Source organism: Drosophila ficusphila, unplaced genomic scaffold, assembly GCF_018152265.1.
Source record: "Drosophila ficusphila isolate 14025-0441.05 unplaced genomic scaffold, ASM1815226v1 contig_127, whole genome shotgun sequence".
Taxonomy (NCBI): Eukaryota; Metazoa; Arthropoda; class Insecta; order Diptera; family Drosophilidae; genus Drosophila; species Drosophila ficusphila.
In genome coordinates, this window is record NW_025064016.1 from 759,396 (window position 1) to 775,830 (window position 16,435).

A 16,435-nucleotide genomic window follows, 5' to 3' on the forward strand; every position below is an offset into this window, starting at 1 on the left:
AGATGAGTGTGCCATAAATCATTCTCTAAATCATTTGTTGCTGCTCCCCCAGAACTGCAACTGCTGTTGATGGCCCTGATGGTCTCCTGTCCGGCTGCTTACTTTTTCCATCCGATTCCTTTCGCCCGGATGGATTGCAGGTCCAATCGCTCCAAAATGGCACTGCGACATGACGGGCTCGAAAGGCAAGACAACAAATCTACGCACATTCAATTGTGCAATTGGAAAGAAATAAAAAGCATTGGCTAGACAATTTTTGAAAGTCAGTGAACTACGTAATTGTTATAATAATTGTTATAATAAAGAATAATTTTTCCTTAAATTATTAAAAAAAAAAAATTTTTAAATTGCATTGGGGTAAAAAAAATATTTTAAATAAAATCTTTTAACCAGGTTTGACCCATTAGACTCTTATTCAATTCTATAAATACACATTTATTTGTTTTTAAAATTATTCAAACATCTTGGACTGCAGATATTAGGCTTCTTTATTGATTTCTTTGATCAATTAAATTCCATGGCTGGCACCGTTAATAATCGCAAAGTGGATCATGAATCGCCTTCCCATTGTTTCTGTGTCCTTACCCAATTGTCCTTTGGGAGACCCCCTTTAAACGTTTTCAATTGTTGACCGTAAACGGTGTGGTTCGAGCCCAGGCCACATTGGCCTACGACAAACATGTTACTCATTATGCAAGTCACAGTCACAGGATTCGAGAGGATACATCGCAGGCGAAAGGGACATTTCAGAGGGTTATGCCAGGAGGACACAAGACGAGAGGCTCGAACCGAACCACAGGCGCAGCGACTACAATCTAAAACGCATATTACTCGTACATCGAGCCACGCCCACCGACAACTAACAAGGCAAACAAGCCAACAAACTGAGAGGACCCACAAACAAACAAGCTGGCCAAAAGGAGAAAGGGGAAGGGCGGAAGGAGGTTGCCAAAGGATAACGCGAGGGGGGAGGGGCAAAATGGCAATGGCTTTTAATTGTGTAGAGCAACGAAGAAAATTGCAGGGAAAACAAAATGAACGATGCACGGGAATGTCAAAGGGAGCGGGAATAGGGCGTGGTCGGGCGAAAGTTAAACTATAAAATACTGCGACACATCCAACAGATACCAGCTACTAAGCCAACTGACCACAAAGGAAGAAAGGAGCAGGGTTGACAGTGGCTTACGTTTTAAAGGGGGCTTAAAAAGCTGATAATTGTTTTTTAAATTCCTTATAAAATTATACAAAAAAAGATTATCCGTATAGTTCGAATACAAAAGTAAAAGAATATTATTTAACAAGAAAACACTTCAAAATAAGTTGCAAAAGTTTAATTCAAATGAATAGTTTTAAAAGCAAAATAAATAATATATTTTCCATTTGGTTTTTGTTTAAAAACATATTAAATTAATATGATAAATCAGCTTACCAAAATCTTTTAAGCATTTTCTTCTTAGTTTACCATACGCCACTGAGCAGCAGAGCTGAAAAGCGAGCAAGATTATAGCAAATGCACTATAAGTGCTAAAAGTCGACGCTCGAAGCTAATCGCATTGGGGCCGACATTAATCGCCTTACCCAAGTGCATCTGGAATGCCTGCTGGCTTGTCTTTAAGGTGCCCCAATGAAATGGCGAACTGCAAGCACTTTTCATGTTAATTAAGCTCCGACAAACATGTACCGGAGCAGAGAGATTTGGGGATTCGGCTTATGCAGATTTATGGGCTCCAACGAATTGAGGACCCGAAATGCCCGAACAGCAAAACTTTTGCGACATTTTGGCTATTGTGTCCGTCTAGCGGAGACATAATTAATAGTTGCTAAAAGGTGAGATACTCGCCCAAAGGTCGCACACACAACTGTGGTAAATGTTTGGTGAAGTCCTCAGTGGGTTGCCTCAATGAAAAGTTGCCCACAGATAACATAATTATATTTCAGTTTTAATTGTAATTTATGTCCTGGCCAAGCCCATGATTTATTGGCCGTATGTGTTGCAACTAAACAGTAAAATTTATTGAAATTTGCTATTATCAAGCAATGCTACCAGCGGGAAACTTTGTTTCTTTTTGCTTAAACAGGTTTGAACATTTAATTTAATTCATCATGGAAAATGCCTAATTGTAATTTAATGTTTAAATAACCTTCTTAAAAATTAACCTTAAGTTTAAGATTAATTAAGAGCGAAATGATTATAGTTTTAAGAGCCATTTAGCTCAGCCTTCTTCAATTGCATTACCCACACAATTTAAGCCAAACTGATTAAATCAGGTTAATTTTCGCGTGAGTTGTCATGGAAATAAAGCGAGCCAATTATGATATTTAAGTGGGAAAATAATTGCCAGCTGTCAGCCGCAGAGACCAGTGATCCCCATTAACCTACTCGAGCATTATCGACAAGTGGCCTTCCTGCTGCCAAACTTAGGCAGTGTCAACAAATCAATGGGAAATACAAACACGACACAAAAGCATTGAACTAATTAAATGGCGATTTGTGTCAGCGATAAGGATAATAATTGCCAGGCGAATAAATCAACAGAGAGAGCTAGGAAATTCTTGGATTTTCTTTTTGTTACCAGATGTGCGGGTGTCGTTGCCTAATGATGTGATTTCGATAGCACTGGCCACGACATTATTTCACAGATATACAAAAAAAAATATGTAGAAGGAAGTAAATGTCAAGAAAATGTCATTGGAAATATTTAACTACTTGCCGCGCATTGAACCAAAAAATGACAAAAAAAAAGAAAAATCAAACAGCACGTCTTCGTTTCTTCATCGCTGTCTGTATTTGGACAAGTTATCATCAAGATGTTTCGAGTCATTGAAACAAAGGCCAAGTCGAGTCAATCAAACAAAGGGACGGCCGACGTCTCATTTCTCATCACCAGACTCCCCCATTGTATCCGTGAGATACTTTTGGTGGCAGAAGCCTCCGCCATCTAGAGATAACGCCCGTTTGTCTTCCGATGCCCATTGAACTGTGGGAAAAATGTCAACATTATGAGTTGATGATAGGCGGGCGATGGGCAGATAGACAGATAGTCGGGGAAATCGTTAGAATCGGCAGGGGTCAACCATCGTCGGTCACTTCCCCAAAACATTTCTTTTATCATCAATCTTTGCGCCTCAACACTTTGAGGCTGTTGTGGTTGCTTGAGGACTGTTGAGCCCTGATGAAGTTATAATATTTATTTGGTTTATTATCCCAACTGTTCGTGGTCCTCGGAGTGAATGGTGCTGCTTAGACAGCCGTTGACAGCTCATTTTTTCACCTCAAAGTGGTAATGAAAAGATGAGGGAGTGTTTATCTTAGATTGCTGATATAAACCTATAAGCTATTAATTTGGTTATTTGTGGTAAAGAATAGTTAAACGTGTAATACCTTACATGTTTTGATGACTTTTTCTCAACCAAAATGTATAATTATGTATGCATTTCTTAAATATATATTTTTTATTTACCGTAATAAACTGGCAATCTTTTTTGTAAGCCAGTCCGAATTTTATTGACTTTTTCTGATCCTTTCACATGCCTTGAAAATACCATATAAAATGAACAACAACAGCGCTGTGTATCTTTATTATTCCGACATCAATATTCCGGCTGCATCGATAAGTCATGGCACCCGACGATGGACACATTCCGCCGTAAGCTCGTATATTCCTTTCAGGAAAGACTCCCGCCGAGAAGGAGGACGTTTTTATCAACTCCGCTGGAGGCATCGACACCAACGAGCTCAACAAATGCCCTGTCAGAATTTATAAAAATGTATTTCGGCAAAAGTGAAAAATCATTCGCATAACCGACCCAGTCACACACTCGCATACACACACACACACTCGCACACACACACTTTTCATTGTCGCAGATTTTGGCAAACGTGCGAAAGAATGGCGAAAATGGCAGCGATGCGGCTTTAATGCCACGTGGGTGTTGCCGCTGCTGCTCGTTTGACACTGCCCCAGTGGCCCATTGTTGTTGCCACCGTTGTGGAGCTGTCACGCTGTTTTGGCAACATTGTTACGTATGTCGGCGAAATCGTTTCGGCTGTCTGCCTGTCTATCTGCCAGCTTCCAGCTTCTTTTCGACCAAACTCGCAACGGCAACGGCAACGAGGTGTTAACCTGGCTAACGGGTGGGCGAGCGGCAATTGTATTAGCCTTATCGCAACTTTGATTTATGCATGTCAACACAGGGTGTTTGTAGTCTGTCGAGAAATCGATCATGTCGAGAGCATCAGGACAGGCTTACTAATGAGTTCCCCGAAAAACACAATGCAGGTAACGATTTCAATAGCGATACAATCGAGATAACATGACTTGTTTGTAAAATCAAATCTCGAAGTGTTTTTCTTGTTAACCATCAAGAGTAAGTTATATTATTTGTGTTTACCTAACTATACAATAACCATTTTATGATACTTTGCAGTTTCTGTGCCTTTTATACAAAAATATAAACAAACAAAAATTGTAGTGAAAGATGAAACCGTTTTAAATTTATCTATAGTTTGAATATAATTTGCAAAAGTCAAATCCGTAAAAAAACATGTTCAAAAAATATTAAATATTTTTTTATTTACTTTAAAACAATTTTTTGATGTTGCTTGAAAAAATCAGCCACTTAAGTAGGACATACAATGCGAACTTTTTTATATAAATCGCCTTTTGTATCCACTACTTAAACGTATGATTTTTTAATATGTTAAAAATAAAACACTTTTCTTGTATAATAGTGTTCTGTATAACTAGAGTTTCTTAAAGTAGTAAGCCATAAGGTTGGATTTATCTGATTAACAACCCTTTAATGGTTACTACTTAAGGAATCTGCAGTATTTATTGAGTAAAGTGCTTAATTTGACTTGTTTGCTTCACGTACTTCACTGCACTGATGATTGTTAGAGGAAACGCCTTCAATTTATAGGCAGATCAGCTAATTACTTAAACTGATTATTGCTTATCAACGGTTCCCATTATCTCTGCTAATCCACAAACGAAGTCGCCAATCTTGGGTTTAAATTTTGCCTAAATAAATAGAGATTTATTTGCCTATGATACGATGTTCAAAATGAAGATTGCTTTGGAAAATTACAGTTTGAATACAATACTGATAATTAGAATAGTAACATAAGAAATATAGCTTTGTCTAGCGTACATAAGATAAATTATTAATCAAACCAAATTTAAAAAAGTTGTTTAACTGTTAAGCTTCTTAAAATTTTTATAAACCCATTCAAGCTTTCATTTCATTGAAATGATTTATGTTTTCTTTATTGGATTATATGGATATGGATTTATTTAGCCAGTACTTTAAACTCGGCCCTCCACATAATCCCAGCAGCAATCAGCGCCAAGCTGAGCAAGCGAACGATGAATCTCGGGCAGCTCGCAGGACGAATGGCAGCCACACCCTATCGCATATTCACACACACACACACAGACACAGACACAGACACACGCTCTCGGTTTAATAAAACAAAATCCTGCGGCGATAATTTACAACACGATTGTGCTTGGCAAATTGCTTTGATTTAAGCGCGCCAACGTGCCAGGACTGCGCACATCCTGCGCTCAAAAAAAAAAGGAATAAAAACAAGCAGTCAACATTGGACAAGAAAAAAACCAGCCACAAGATGCTCCTCCACACTCACACACACACACACACAATGCCTCATTCGTATACGTACACGTGAAACGAGCAAACACACACACACAGACGCACCTTCACACTTGAGTGGCAAGTAAAGGCGAAGGCAAACCAATTCAACATCCGTTTGCCGCTAATTCACACGCACACATCCAAACCGGAGGAGCTGGCATCCTGGCAGCAAGGATATATGAAATACGCGCAAATAACGTGTAAGGAAAATGGTGTGAAAATTGTTATATATATTATATCCGTACGCTGGAGCACTTGATATGATTTCTTATGCTCCATTCACTGCGAAAGGTGTTGAGCAGTCGCTCCATTCAGTCGGATGGATTTTTGAAAGGATGTGTGCCATCGATGGGATCCAAAATCAGGGGGATGCCCCATTCAAATTAACATTTCGTGGGGGAGCTCTGTGTTTGAACTGGTGTTGCAGGTGCGGCAAATGAGGGTAAATGTGGATAGTTACCTGTATTTCAGCTGAAATTGGTTTGTAGAAAACGTGAAAATGGGAACTAATTTGATTATTAAATCATTAAATCATATGATATTAACATGAGCTAAGTCAATACTTTAAACTCCGAATGAAACTTTAGAATATCTGAATTTGTTTTACTTAGAAAACGTATAGATATTTAACATTTTATAATTTTTACTTAAGTTAATTATATAAAGTAATTATTTTACAAATAGTACAGATATTTACAATGGATTATCTTTGGAATCTTCTTAAGTGAATTATAGAAAAATTGCCTTGCAAAGTCTGCTTTATGCCACTAAAGAGATGCCAACTCCACTGGCCGGGAAAACTCTAGCTTAAAGACAACGCAGTCGAGTCCTGAAATCCATTTTACGGGTGCCAAGTGCCAGACCAAACCGAATGTCTGTAAACTTGCACGTGACTTTGGGCCAACTTGCAATATTTGCAGCTAAGGCCAAAACCAAAACTAAGCTGCCAACAACAATGGCAACGTGGAAAACTACTGAAATCAAAACTAAAAATTCTGAAAGTCACATAGCAGAAAGTTTTCCATGCAGGTATCGTAGATCCAACGGAAGACTGCCAAAGTCTGTGACTGTTTGCTTAAATGATTTTGCACTATTTCCCCCCTTGCCGCCCCACTTGTCCCAACTTTTCTTTCTTTTTGTTTGCAAGTGTACTTTTTCTTTTTATTTTCATGTACTCTTCGTTTTTTTTCTTCTGCTGGGCGCCGCATAAAAACTAATATTGTGCAGAGAAGGAGAGTTTATTGGAATTTCGGCAAAGAGTAACTTCTAACAGGTAGTATCTTGTAATTTTATGGAGTTAGCCGTGGGGACTTTGCTTTATGGAAATCGCTGCCAAAAATGTCGTAAAATCGGAGCATTCCACGCATACAAAGAATGGCGCTAAACTCCTTGGCAAACTTCAGCGACGGATTTTGTCTGGCGGTTAGTTCTCGGCAGATTCTGCGGATGACACGGCCAAGCAAGAAGCACACAGAAAGTACCCCAAAAATTGTTATCCACATTAAACAGGACGCCGCAACTTTTCGGCAGTTGCGTATCCTGCGGATTCGCCGCTTACGTGATGCGTATTTGGCATGCAGGACACGTGGACCCGGGTCCTATCAATAGGTATTTTCGTTGGCTGCGCATCGATGGCTCTAATTAATGTTTAAACTCTGGCTTTTATTATTCAGTGACTCGGTTGGCATGGGACGTCCGTTCGGGCCATAAAAACTAAGCATCGCACGGTGAAACGGTTTTGTCAAGCCCAATGTTCAATGACCGAAATGAGGGGACTGGGTATACCACAAAATTCAAGCGAACTAGTGCATAGTAAATGCTTACGAAATTTAGGTAATATCTGAAATACAAAATACTTTCAAAATATTTTACTCCCTTTTTTTACCCAATTACTTCTTATATTTTTAAATATTATAATATCATTAGGGAAAATACAAAAAATACAAATTAAAGGGTAAAACTAAGTTTCCTAATGCAAACACAAACAATTATGAAACAATAATAACCATAACTAAAATTTCCATAATAATTTATGTAGAATACACATCATTAAAACCGCTTTGAACTGGTAAACTGGCAACAACATGATCAATGCAAATTTCGCTAGTGTTTAATAGCAACTTAGTCAGGATTTATTGATTTAAGCCAACTTTCAGGCCATTAGCAGGAACTGACTAACTCAAAATTATGAATGGTAATTCGTTAGTGGAGTGGCTAGCCAAACCATGTGGCTGATCCTTCGGAAATCCAGGAATGCATCAAGTGGCGTCGCTGGCTCTGCCAAAAAGGAAACGATATCAAGTGCTTCAATCAAGTCAAACTTGCAATATAAATTCAAACATTTTCAATTCAATGCGTTTTTGTGGTTGTTGCCACTCAAGCATTGCAATGAATATTCCTCTACATTCCCTTTTGCCGTTGAGTCCTCGATATCCTTTCCCCCCAACAGGAGTTTCCATCAAAATGTAGCTCCGTCCTGCTGATGCTATTATTTTTGGTTTTGTAACAACATTTACCTGGGCAAGCAAATTGCAATTCGAAGCCAAATGCCACTCCTTTCCGGCCACGCCCCAAACTTCTCCGCCCCTTTAGTCGCGGTCAATGCAATAAATTGGATTGAACTTGGTTCGACTCTGAGGTTACTGAGCAGGTAACTTTATCGTTACTATTATTTGATTTTTTACTGCTGACTTAACAAGGTGTTTAATGTAATTAAGCTCGGTTTATTTGGCTGCCATTTTGGGTAGCTCGTTATAATAATATTTAAATAATTAATTCAGCATTGCAGTAAGTCAAGAAATAAATTAAAATAATCTTGTTTAACTTCGAACTCTTAAATTTCATCACAAGATTACTTCCACTTGAAATCATTAGCATTGATGTTATCACATAATCTAGAAATTATGAAAACAAAACCAAAATCGTTTAAGCCAACTTCCTGCAGGAAACCCAAACGGCTTACGCAACCAACCCACCCACAGATCCTTAAATTCTCACTCTGCTTCTCCACGAACCCCTCCACGTTTCGGCTGCCACAACTTGAGTTAATTTAATAAATCTTGAACAACTGAATAAGCTTTAAATTAATGACCCTGTAAAGTTCATATAAATTATTGCGTTATCTCGAGCATTCGCCCCCATAAGAACCGCCCGCCCATTTGCGACCCACTGGCAGCTGACACGTGGTGGCACAATATGCCCGGCACACGAGATTGCCCCACAGTTTTCCGCCTTTTCCCCCGGTTTTCCTCCCAGCAAAACTTCTTCCAAATGATTTCTCATTTCCAATGCCGACAGCCGCAGCGGCTGGAGCTACACATTTTTATTCCTTCCGAAATCAAATTTGTATCAATTACAATTGCATTAACATATAATTTGCGAGCGACTCGGATTTCGCAGCATCTGGTGGAAGCCAAGAAACGAATATTTAAATGGAATGAAGCGGGTGGTATCCAATATCAGCTTTCTTATTGGAAAAATCAAACGAATTTTCCTTGCTACTCTAAGTAAATCTTACGAGCTTGCAAGCATTAGTTAGAAACATTAAATTGAGTTTTCAATATCACCAGTATTCACTTTTATGAATTAACTAAATGGTGTTATGTATTTAACAATCAATTGCCTGAGTTGATTATACAACAATTAAATTAAACCATTTCTTGTAGCAATTAAATTTTCAAGATTTAATAAACACCGTTGATAAATTGAAAACAGGCGAATAAATTCCATTGCCTTTAGCAAATTAAATTACCAAACAAGCTCAGCTTATAAAGCAGAAATGTGTAACTTCATTATTCCCAATTAAATTAAGCCCTTACAAAATAATGCCTGCATCATTGTAGACCAATTAAATTTCATATGCATTTCCGATGAGCCAACACCAAGTTTTGCCACCTCGAATCCAATAACAAATTAGGAAATCAAGCCTCGGGGGGGCTTTCGATATAAGTTCGCACCAGCTGCGGTACAAAATCAACAAAGGCGGCTCGGAGTTGGCTTGTTTTCGCAGCCCAAGTAGATTATAGAGCCAACAATGGTTCCTTACTCCTGGGCCAAGGAGTGAATTTCGCCCGACCCAATTTCCATATGCGGCAGATGGCGGTTTTTGGCTTAACTAGCCAAAACTTGCCTCGAAGTTTGCGTGCCAAGTCAAACAAATCGAGCCCGTCGAGGTGCAGCAGCAGTTAGAGTGGGAAAGTGGGGAAAGTGTTGGGGACTCCCTGCTCACATGGAGTCCTTTGGTGCTTCAGGCTGAAATTCGGATCCAGATTCAGATTCCCAATGCGGTTGCAAACCGAGGCAAAAGTTGGCGACCACAAGCCGAATGCCCCGAATGCCGGCAGCTAATATTATTGAATAAAATTGAATTTCGCCAGCGTTGTTGGTTTTGCAAAATTATTAAAACATGACTCTGGGATTCTAGTTGGGTTTTCCGTTTTTCGGCTTAGATCTCTTCCCTCGGCAACAATTTCATTTTGCGGCTTGGCGAGCTTTTTGCTGCGGCACGCCACTCGGATAATTCAATTAAGTTCTGGAGTAGGACTTACTCCAAAGCGGAAGACAGCAAATTGCAATACTTTTGCAATTATGCGGAACAATTCGGTGCAGCATCTGATTGCCGGAAGCGGTTTTCTTGTAACTTTCCACGGAGAAATCGCACTCGGTTCTGCGGCTTTGAGTTGCTTGAATTCGTTTCGACTGCCTTAAAAGGTTAAAAGATTCGGCTTAATATTTTTTAGTGTAGGTATCCAAACTTTGCGAAATATATTCATGACGAGCATTGACTCTCTGCAGTTGATTTTTTAGTTCCGTCATATTTACAGAATTTAACACATCTTCAAATAAATATTTCGATGTATTCTGTTTATTCTCGTTTCAGTTTTGGACTTATCATATAACGAAAAAAGGAATGAATGTGGTTGACATATCTTTTTTATCAAATTTAATATTATTTGCATCCTTATCCTGAAACACCATATTATTATACCAACATATATTGATCACTAAACTGGTATTGTCATTTTGAACTCATTGTTAATTTATTTATTGAAATCATTAATACCATTCCAATCAGTGGCTTCTGAATCGACAGTGTTCAAACAAAATCTACTTCTGTAGCCCGCAAACTTAAACTTAAATCATCCTTGCACCGCTTTCTCATTTTCGTACTTTTGAAATTATATCGCAGGCAGCTGCTCAATTGAATTTCCATTGGCAGCTGAACAACAGCCCAGCTCAGTTTCCACTTTCCACTTTTCCGTTTCCATTTGCATTTCTCATCGGGCTTCTTTCCGCCACGTTCTGTTCGAGCGACCGCCTCAAAGTAAATATCCGACTGTAAATCCACAAATCAAATGCAATCAATTCAAATTTCACACTTCAATATTCATTAGAAATTTATTTTGCATTTTACAACTGCAATGTGAATGGATTTGCCGGAGGCAATCGCCTGGTGAAACCCAAAGACCCAGAGACTCAGCACCAGAATCTCAGCTCGATTGGAGAAACGAGAACGTAAAAAATAGCTTCGAATTTTCAGCAAAATTAGCTGCCAATTGTTTTCAGCGCCCGACATCGACATTCAGCTGATAAATTGTGAAAGGACGGAACGGAAATTGTGCCAAACCAAGCGGGAAATTTCGATTTAAGTTCGCTTCTGGTTTCACCTAGAAAATGTGTGCTCTTCAAGTTAGATACTTTAAATTGGCCACCTAAATTATGCATAGTTAATAAAAATTAAAGCAGGCATCTGGCTCACATGGCGGATGCGCATTGTGGAACTGCGGGCAGCTGGAAAATGTCAGGGAAAAAGGTGAATCCCTAACTCATACACATAACATAACATATATAAATGCATATGTTTTTGTGTGTCCTAGTGCAGTGCATATAACTTAATTATGCAGAAATGTAAGCGGGGTTCCAGGTTGCCGGGCTGTCGGGTTGCAGGGTTGCCAAGCTTGCCAAGTTTCTCCGTGCGCCGCTTGAGGTCCTTCCATGAGCTCAAAGTTCGTAATAGGATTTAGCTGGTACAGCTGTTGCAGCACTTCGGTTGCTATTGTTGCCACTGCCACCGATGCTTGTGGCCTGCTGCAGATGATGATGATGATGCACGGCAGTCCTACTCGCTGCTCCTCTGGTTGCTCCTCTGGCTTACTGTGTCAAACGCAAAACTGTGGAACTTTCAAGCTGATTTCTGTTTAAAAATTTATTTTTAAAATAATTTTTTTTTTATAAGAAGTCTTCTTCAGGAAAAAAACACAGCATGAATAATGTTTAAAAAGCTTAGGTATTTGATTTTAATCTAGGTCTTCATTGAAAGCTGATTATAAAATCGAACTAAATTGTTCGCTGTAAAATCAAGAGAAAAAAATTTTCAGATTTTTTATCATCAAAAATAAATAAAAAATTATATTTATTTCGTAGAATACCAAACTTATGCTAGGTACTAGCTTTTTAATTATATTAAATCTTGATCAGATTAATAGAGCTTTATTTAAGAAATGCGTTGGCTTATACTAAATTTGCAATCAACACTTACTAGTATTTTATTTTTCTTGCTGAATATGGGATTCTTTGATTTCCTTTATTATTATTTTATATATTAACCCCATTGTTTCTTGCCAGTCAAATATGGTCACTTTCCTTGCTTTCGCCGTAGCTGGTGAAGGGACCTGACCCATGGAGCTGCCCTCGCTGACAAATAAATTATGCACACCAGGAAAAAAAAAACCGAGGGTTTTGGAGGAGGAACTCCAACTGTTAAACGGAAAGGAACGAGATGTGGTATGGTGCATCTTATAATTCTTGTATGAAAATAACAGCAGCCTAAATGCCTTGCATGTGATAATGGAAATTTATGAGGGGCAAGCACGGCAACCGGGCTTTTCTGTGGGCAGTACGTTACTTAACCTACGGGGTCATGCATTTTTAAAGAGCACTCTATGGCAACCGGAGAAACCTCAACCATCAACTTTGGCAACCTAACCGGCTCATCAGCATCATTTCTGCTGCTGACTGCGTAATGTATTGATAAACATTAAAAGCCAATCAGCGTAATGGGTTTCTCGCCCTCTCGTTCCACGTACTTCAGTTTCAACAGCTCATAAAATTGCAATTGACTTTGAGCTGGCTCTTTCGTATGCCAGGAGTATATTCCGCCGATCCCCGCCGCCTTCTTGCCATCGCAAAATGTCGCAGTCACATATGTGCTTAATTAAGTGAATAAATTGATATTTGGTGCGAGTTTATGACTGCATTGCAGTTGTGCCCCGATTACGTTGAGTGCGCTGCAAATGATGTACTTATCCGCACTTACTTGCACATTAATGCCCACTTGGGAAACTGCTTGAGGGTGCGAAAAAAGCAATACCATAAAAATGGATTTTACAAATATTATCTGCCTTTGGTTGTCAGATTTTTAATTTAACCATTGGAGTGGCAATAAAGCTTGAGCATATTTATAATGTAAATAGTTGTGAAACCTAAATTCATTGCTGTATTTAACCCTCTGCTTAACCAACAGTAACCCACCATAAATACCTGGTAATTAAAATATTTCCCTAGCAAGAAATGTTATCATTTGTTTGAAATATTTACTGGTTAGCTCGTTCATAATTGAGTTGAAAAAACGAGCTCTCGCTGAAAACTTTTGCTGTCGAGGCCACAATAACCAGCAAAATAACAACCTCTCGGAAAACCAGAACAACAGCCAACTATTTAGCATACCACGTAGCCGGAGAGAGGGAAATTTAATTAATTTACTCCGCCTGGTCATCCTGCGAGCATTTGTCTCGTGGCCAGGACAAGCCATAAACTCAAAAGTTACGACTATTTCCAGCAGCTGCAGCTACTTCATTATGTGACTGATGATGTACAGCGGAGTTCTGCCGAAGTTATCAGCTCTTTTTTGCTTCCACCCCATTTTTGATGTCTTTATCTTAGGTTGGATGGACGGATGGTGGACCAACTGAAGCATCCAGCTTGTCTTTATTACCGCCGAGTAGCAACGTTCGAGAAAAGTTTGCAGAATGGCGGATAAAAGCGAAAAAAAATACAAAAAATTGGCATATAAAAAGTTTTTTAATGAATGGAATTAGTGTTTGAGCTGCCGAGACTTTGCTAAATCGTCCGAGCATCGCCTTGAAAGTCCACTCCCTCCATGTCCAAAGTCACTGCGTCAACTTTTGGCATGCCAGTCAGCATCGGTGGAAGCCGGGGCTCCTCTTACAGGGCTAACAAAATTAGCGCTTATTAGTGCCAGTTGGTCAAACTTCTCTTTGATTTTTTTCTCTGTTTTCCACTCTTTGCGTGCACTCGCTTCCTGTCATAATTTCCCCAGAGTGCGACAACCAAGAACCAGTCTCTAATTGTTTCAAATGAACTTTTACCGGCTCGAATGTCCCGCAAAATGGTGAAAATGAGGAAAGCTTAGACCTTGAAACTAAGAGTGTTTGTATTAAATCTGTGAAGAGCATTTTGCACATAAATCGTGAAGAGTATTTCGCACATAAATCGTGAAGAGTATTTCGCACATAAATGATAGTGAGACCTTATATCTTCTTTTAATATCAAGGCGGAACTATTTTCATTGAAGCACAAAAGTAAAAAGGTATTTATATTCTTTATAAGCATATAAAAAACAAAAATTTCCATCTGACTAACAATTTGAAAGGTAAAAATGTATCTCTTACCTTGCATGTACACAACATCCATATAGAACTTATATTCCTAACAAAGCTGTACATTCATTGTTTTCCCGTATACGTTTATTGGATGCCAGTGCCAATTTGGCTAAAAATATCGACTGAATATTCCTGTTGAATTTCTAAGCTGTATGTCAGTTCTAATACATTTTGCTTTGCAATTCAAAATTGTCAAAGCAGGGCTATCCTAAAGGAATGTGTGTGTGCACACGAGGACACGACTTGCATTATAATCCAAGACCACGCCGCAGCTTCCCAGAGGCGACCTCAACCAAATAATGGAAAAGGACTAAGAAGAAAGTCAGCCGAAAAGCCGCAAAAGATATCAATGAACAATCGATGCTGCAGACTAACCACAGACCCACCTCCGCCTCACCTCACCTCAGATGCGACAAAAAAAAAGGGGGAAACTATCGATGAGATACGGATACATGCACGTCCTGCAGATACCGATACAGTTTCGTCCTTCGGAGGGCAAGTCGTCGCAGTGAATTTGTAAAATACGTGACAAACATTTTCAATTTGGCGGCTATCTTGGCTTCCCCTCGATTCCCCTCCTCCCTCGCTATCCTCATCATCTTTTTTCCCCAAACTCAGTTTCCTTCATCTGCTCTACTATTTACAATTCAATTGTTCTAATTTCGTTTCATTCGCCAGGATGTTGCAAAAAATGAACTTCAATTGAATTGACAGTCTTGAAAGTTAAATGCTTGCCCACTATTTTCCAACTAGTTCGTTTTCACCCCTTTTATTTTTTGTGTTTTTGTGTTTTTATGTTTTTGTGTTGCATGATTCTTGTCCAAATTGATTTATGTTCGATGTCTGTTAGGTGGTTTTTTCGCACTCTGGCAGCTTCTATCGGAGCGAAGCTTTTATTGTCTGGCTAACCATATTTTGTGGTCTTGGCGGTTATAAATTTATCGTAATTTTCGTGCCATTTTAAATGGTAACATAAATTTTAATTTATAACGTGTCGATGTCCGCTGAGGCTTCTTTGCTCTGTTCGTTTTTTTGGTTGTGGTGGAGTTTTTCAGAGTGCAGTGTCTTTGTGGTTGCACTTTTCCAAATGAAAGTACTAAAATTTCAGAGAATTTTAAAGGTTAAAGCAGCCAGTCTTTAAATAGAAATAATTTCACTCAAATTATTATCTTCATTAAATGTTCAATATGTCATTAAAATGACCCAAGTTATGATTGTGATTAAATCGAAATCCAAGTGTGTCCACTTATTTGCAGCTGTCGCCGCCAGCTTTGCACTTCAGGCGTTAAGTATGCGCCCCATTGGCCATCAATTGAACAGGTTCTCAGTTGAGTGGAGAAACTTTTTTAAAACAAAGGGCAAATAAAGAACCGTAGAGAACATTTCAGCATCAGCAGCAACTGCTGTTAAATGGCTACGACATCTGCCATATGTTTCAATGAATGGGCTTAAAAGAGTTTGGAAACAGCAAATGAAAAAAAAAAAAAAGAAAAATAAAAACTGCAGAGGCAGCATTAAGTGTGTGATGGCTGAGGATGGCGGAGTGGAGCTGAGAGCCCGGCAATTGTGTTGTGTTGTGCTCGCCAAGTGCATTATTGAGTTTACTCGCTTATTTCATTGCGGATCAGCGAAAAAAGTTTCGTTTGCAGCGCATTTAAACGTAATATGGGCCTTAAATGCATTGCCAACCCACTACCGCCGACCACCTGGAAAAGCGCTTAATGTGCTTACATAGCCAACTGGCAGATGCAGCTCTCGTCCTTCGCGGACTTCCGTGCCCGAGCTCCACTTTGGCCCTTAACTGCCGAGGTGACTTAAGAAGGGCGAAAGCCGTTAAGGTATTTATGGTCATCAGGGGGACGCCACGAAGTCAGACAGAATCGCAGTCGGAAATGGCTTTGACTTTCATGGGAAGGGATTGTAAGTCAAAAGATTATGTCTAAAAGTGAAGTTTATTACATAAAAACTAGAGTATACTTTGTTATTTTTTCGAAATATCTAAAAAATGTGGTGGGCTTAATAATAGCTAAATAATCAGATAACCAGGAAAATAAGTTTTGGGTGCATTGAAATCTTGTATTATTTTCAGCAGCAAAATA

At 39.0% G+C, this 16,435-nt stretch overlaps 1 long non-coding RNA gene across 2 annotated transcripts in view; it reads right to left on the minus strand.

Annotated features, from left to right (window-relative positions):
- Window positions 1–16,435, minus strand: part of LOC108092614 — a 43,480-nt gene that overhangs the window by 18,256 nt on the left and 8,789 nt on the right. Inside the window, exon 2 of one of the 2 annotated variants that reach the window (XR_006245888.1) lies at window positions 13,716–14,095. The exons of the other annotated variant lie outside the window; for it this stretch is intronic. This is a non-coding gene — a long non-coding RNA (uncharacterized LOC108092614). Of the gene's footprint in view, window positions 1–13,715; window positions 14,096–16,435 lie in introns of those variants that run through there. 2 annotated transcript variants of the gene reach the window in all.